The sequence below is a fragment of the Pinus tabuliformis genome, chromosome 3_1 (assembly GCF_031772625.1).
Source record: "Pinus tabuliformis cultivar Carrire ecotype Pingquan chromosome 3_1, CPIR1, whole genome shotgun sequence".
Classification (NCBI taxonomy): domain Eukaryota; kingdom Viridiplantae; phylum Streptophyta; class Pinopsida; order Pinales; family Pinaceae; genus Pinus; species Pinus tabuliformis.
This window is the reverse complement of record NC_142301.1, coordinates 295,851,964-295,858,165: the sequence shown is the minus strand read 5'-3', so window position 1 is coordinate 295,858,165 and position 6,202 is coordinate 295,851,964. Positions and strand designations below refer to the sequence as shown.

The window sequence follows — 6,202 nt, the reverse complement described above, 5'->3', positions numbered from 1 at the left end:
CAAACTTCACATCCATCTGATATATTCTCCATTTATTTTGTGTAGAAATAGCTAATTCCATTCTTATTGTGTCAAGACTAGCTACATGTGAAAAAGTTTAATTTTAAACAATAACAGGTTGTTGATGAACCCCTGAGCTACAAGTCTTGCTTTATGCTTTTTAATTTCAACTTCAACATTCACTTTAGTTTTGTAAATCGATTTAACTACTATTGTATCTTTACCTCTAGGAAAATTTACAAGTTCCCAAGTATTATTCCTTTCTATAACATCAATTTTTTCATCCATGGTTTTTATGTAAACTTTTTCTTTCACAACTTCATCAAAATTTACTGGATCATATGCAAGTAATGAAAATTTTGAAACTTGATCTATTTCATCATTCTGCTCATACGATTCCTTTAAACATCTCATCTTCTGACCTTTAATTATATTTTTTAATGTAGCTATTGTAGGATTAGATTCATTACTTACATCTAATCAAGTTGTTTGTTGTCCACCATAACCTGATGGTTCGCCATGTTCATGATTTCTCGGTGTTCTGAATTGTAATGGAATGACTTTTGCTGATTCACTTGTTGAAGTGCTTGCAGCAGGTGTATATGGAATCAGTTGTCCCCTTTGTACTTCTTTTTCATCTTCATTATCATCTCCATGAGTTAATACAATTGTCTTTCCAATAGATTTATCTATGCTTCCATCCTAAGCTTCTTCCTCCTTGAACTCAACATCTCTACTGATAATATATCTCTTGGTAATGGGATTATCAAGTCTATATGCTTTAGACTCCTCACTATATCCAATAAAGATACATTTCTCACTTCTATCATATAACTTCTTTCTGAATTATTTAGGAACATGTGCATAAGCAGCAGAACTAAAAAGTCTTAAATGAGATATATGAAAACTATTACCACTCAAGGCTTCTTCAGGAACTCGATCCTTCACGCTCTTAGTTAGACTTATGTTAGGAATATAAACAAAAAAAGCTACTGCTTCTCCCTAATATTCATTTGGTAGATGCTTTTCCTTCAAGATACTTCGAGCCGTATTCATAATACTTTGATTTTCCCTTTCAACTATTCCATTTTTCTATGGAGTATAACGTGTAGTAAACTTCCTCTTGATTCCATGCAATTGACAAAACTCAATGAAATTTGTTAGCATATATTCCTGACCTCTATTTGATCTCAAAATTTTAATATGCTTTCCACTTTCATTTTCAACCATAACTTTAAATCTTTTAAATACAATAAATGCTTCAGATTTATGTTTCAGAAGATAAACCCATTTTTTTCGACTGTAGTCCTCAATAAAAGTCAAAATGTAAATGTTACCTGCCAAAGAAGGTGTTGGCATTGGTCCACATAAATCCGTGTGAACAATCTCGAATAGATCTTTTTCCCTGTACAAAACTCCAGATACAAATTTCTCTCTATGATGCTTTGTAAGTATACAACTTTCACATGAGCTTGTTGGTTGTCGAACACTCTATACCTTTTCTCTATCAATTGCCCAATGTTGAACAAATTGCATTATAAGCTAGGTACATAATACACATCAGTTTTTCTTCTATCACCATCTCTAGCATAAACAACAATCACTCATTTACCCTTAACGCATACCTTAATATCGTTACCCAACTTGATTTTAGACTAAATACTGGTGTCTAGATTGGAAAAAATTCTTTGTTTCTAGTCATGTGATTGCTGCAATCACTATCTAAAAACCAAATATCATTCGAACATTCTTGAGTCATGTTACAAGTCATAAACACTGGCTTCTGATTATCATCAAATTATTTTGAGATGGGTGCAGATTGCTTACCAACATCTCCCTGCCTCTTCAAACACTTAGTAACAAAATGGTGATATCGTTTGCATTAATAACATTGAACTTTAGACATATCATACCTTTGATTTCCTCAATGCCAGGTTCTATTGTAACTCCCCCTAAAATTAGAAGGATGTTAATGAGATTTCTCTTCATGTTCATAATTTTCTTGCGGACGTCTTTGATCAACTACTCTGTTGCATCTTCCTCTATTAAATTGAAGTCGAGTTTTACATTCTCCAACATGCTATCATCATATCTTCATATTTTGGATTCGTGTGCAATCAACGAATGAGTCAACTCTTCAATTTTCATTTGACTTGTTTCCTTGAACTCGTCTATGGATACAACAATCACTTCAAATTTCTTTAGCAAACATGGAAGGACTTTCTTGATAACTCTCTTGTTTGAGAGGTCTTATCCATATTGTCGCAATTGATTAACAACACTCATGACTTGACTCACGAAAGAATCCACAGTTTCACTCTCTTTCATTTTCAGATTCTCGAAATCTCTTCACAAATTATGCAACTTGACATTCTTTACTTTAGCTACACCCTGATAACAACATTCAAGAGTGTCCCACACCTTCTTCAAAGATTCAACATTTGAGACTTTTGAAAGTATCACATCATCTAAGCCTTGTTGAATAAGGCCAAGAGCTTTATTGTCCTTTTCTATGTTCTCTTTCCACAAAGTTCGTTCAACATTTGTGAGAGCCATGTCTATTGCCTCATTAGCACACTTGAGATACCCATCTATAACAAATCCCCAAAGATTAGGAAAACGCAACAATGTTCTCATTTGGAAAACACAACAATGTTCTCATTCGAATAAACTAGGAATCATAAATTTTCTCATTTAAAATAAGAATTAATTGACTAATATTGGTATTTAAAGCCATTTTAATTCAGGTTACAAACTATTTTAATTTCTCCAAATAATCAAAATAGAGGTTTAATATAAATTCCTTCCTTCAACGTGTAGATAAAATTGCTTCGGAATTTATGACATAAAATGTTCCCCATTTAGTCAACGATTGAAAAGAAAATTCTCAAGATTATAAAACATACACAAAATGCTGTCAAAGTTGAGATTTGGACACTTGGTAACATACAACAGAGTAGCTTACAGTAGCTTGGTAACTGTGACATGGCGGATTTCTCTCCCTCTTTCGTCTTCTGACTCCTTCAAACTTTACGATGCCCTCTCCATAGACTCGACACTGGCTTCACAAATCTTCCACATAATTTTGTCAATACTGCAACTCTATTCGATCATGCTCAGCAACGGATCTCACAAAATAAATTCTCTCAACTTCACTCTTAGATTCCAACACTCCACAAACTAGTAACGGATCCTCACAAAATAAATTCTCCAAACTTCACTCTTAGATTCCAACACTCCACAAACTATAAACTCGCTCTGATACCAGATAAAAGAAATAGAACAGAACAGAAAATAAAGAACAGAGCACAGTAAATCGCAGCTACAACTGCTTAATTACACTAACCAGCAAAACAAAACCGATATGATGATCTGCCTCGGCTAAGCATATGTATTTATACAAAAAAATCATGTCGGTTATTACAATTAAAATATTATTTGTGAGGCGGTGTTGCCCTTTCATTTCTTCGGGCGGTGGTGACTATTAAATGTTTGAAGAGGTAAGGCGGTGAAAGAATGGCAGTGGTAACTTCCAGAAGTTGAAGAGCCAAGGTGCCAAGGTGGAAGACGCCTGCGTTTGAAATAATTACACTTTACATTCCCAATCCCACAACAGCCACGGGTCCACGACAGCTACAGTAGGCATTACTCCTCTACGCTACAGAAACTCCGATGGCAACTTGTATGCATTTTTTAATGGTCATCCAACCACTTTTGGCAGCCAACGCATTCACAACTTATGATGCAGGTAGTGGCTTCACCACCAGATGGTTGTTGTCTAGCGCTCACCACACTGCAAAACTTTGTTCTTTTCTAATACAGCCACAACAATGCGGCAAACGATGCTCCAAACTCAGCTCGGCTAGCAACTCCTACATGAACTAATCATCCTCACCATTCTTCCAAAAGCACTGATTATCCTCACCAATGAGATAACATGCAACATGATAACACTCAATAGGAAAGCTTCTTTTTCACGCCACACCATAGGGTAACTCGATAGTTGCGCAGAACACAACTATGTAAGAGTAATACACATGCACTCTGATCTAGCGATGTCTCTCGCACTGGAGAATTAGATGGTATCCAACACGTTTACAACTGATGCAAAATGTCAAGACTTCTCGAAGCTCGACCTCCTAATACACAACCACCCTCACCACACTAGATATGGCCCTAGACTCAGTTCTCAATGAGACAAATGCCCTCGCTTTCCAACAAATCTTTGCTTCACACAGACCAATGCCATTTCCTCCTCATGGCGATGAACAAGGGGTGCACTTCCACAGATCTTAAACAATGTTCTTGGAGAGGAAAACGGAACACAAAAAACATTACAGATTGCAACAACTACCACTTGGCTCTATCCACAGGCTTCACTCATCTTCAAAACCTCACAACCGTATTTTCCTCGTCCGGTGCACACTTCACTTCCACCGGTGACACAACACAACATTAGCTCCACGCTACGCTCTTCCAGGCTCAAACGGCTCAGTTCACATGAGCCTCCAGTCATATGAACCTCGACTACATGAGTGGCTCAAACCGGTTGGAAACTCGACGTCCTCCTCAGACAATGCCACAGCCCCACAACACTGCCCAAATCCTCAGCTCTGATACCATATTAGAGGTGAAGACTCAACATAAACCCTAAGCTCTGATACCATATTAGAGGTGAAGACTCAACATAAGAGCTTAACATTTCATTCCCAAACACAAATTTATATATGAATTGAGCTGGAGCTCCGGTGAAATTTACTGACTATCTTTATTTCTTACTTCAGCTTACAAGTGAAATTTACTGACTATCTTTATTTCTTACTTCAGCTTACAGATTCTTACCGTCTATTAACTCCCGGCCTACAAAAAAACAGTCAACATCATTAATCGCATGACCCCAAAATGTGAACCAGCGTGATTATTGTTCTAACAATATTGGTCCACATAAGTCGAAAAAGCATTAATAATTGGTGGACTACTGCCATTCAAAGAGCTTAGCAAGACGCCGTTGTATGTCATCACCACGGAACTGTGTTAGAGCAAAACTGACAAACATTATCATATGTAATGGCACAATCATACCTTAGGGTATATCAACCAGATGCCCAATCAGATTTGTAGATGTATGGTTGAGAGTTATAAATTCAAATATGAAATATAATATGGTCATTAAAGTTTATAATACTTTATTTAATATTAAATTTATAATATTGATTTCAATATTAAATTAAATGTTATTTAGTCTATAATATTAAATTTAATATTATTGAATTTATCTACTACAACTATATTAATTTTAATCTTCATGAGAAGCAGTAGCAACGAAATTTGAGTTTTCCGGACCGCGAAAATGTATGGACTAAAAGCAACAATTATATGGTGGATTTCGATGAAGAATCTTCAGATATTAAATGACAGTGGGAATAATTGCTCAACATAAGTCGAAAACAGTACAATAATTGGTGTACTGCCATTCGGACGATGCAATGTTTGCTCGTTTCGCATGATGCAAACACAAAATAAATAGACATTATAATATGTAATAATAATTTTGTAAGATTGGCACAACCACATTTTTAAATGTGATTTTGATATATATTAATTATATTTTATTATATAATTAAGTCTAAAATAAGGACTTTTAAATCTAAATATTAAATATAATATAATAAGAATTTATAATATTTAGTCTAATAAAAAATAAATACTATTAAATTTATAATATTAATTTTGATATATATTAATTATATTTTATTATATAATTAAGTCTAAAATAAGGACTTTTAAATCTAAATATTAAATATAATATAGTAAGAATTTATAATATTTGGTCTAATAAAAAATAAATACTATTAAATTTATAATATTAAATTAAACATTAAAATGTCATTATATTAAAAATTAAAATATTAACTTTATAATATTTTAAATCGAATATTTCCAAACATTTTAAATTTAAAGGGTGCAAGCTTGTATTATGCCGATATAAAACATTGTTAAAACAAAACTAACGAACATTATAATATCTAATAATAATTTTACAACAAAACATTTATAGTAAAATGGCGTGAATCCTCATTATTCCTCACTATATAAGATTATATTAACTATGAATCTATAATTGTGCAAACTTTCACTGAAGTCAAATTTTGTATTCAAAAGAAATTTGCATACAGACAGATTTAATTCTCCGCCAACTTAT

At 33.7% G+C, this 6,202-nt stretch overlaps 1 long non-coding RNA gene across 1 annotated transcript; it reads right to left on the bottom strand.

The window, feature by feature from the left end:
- Positions 1-737: 737 nt before the first annotated feature.
- On the bottom strand, positions 738-4,676 carry LOC149186949 (uncharacterized). Its single transcript, XR_016255731.1, has 2 exons — positions 2,966-4,676; positions 738-2,591 (listed from the first exon to the last, which is right to left on the bottom strand). It is a non-coding gene; the product is annotated as an uncharacterized LOC149186949 (long non-coding RNA).
- Between the last annotated feature and the right edge of the window lie 1,526 nt (positions 4,677-6,202).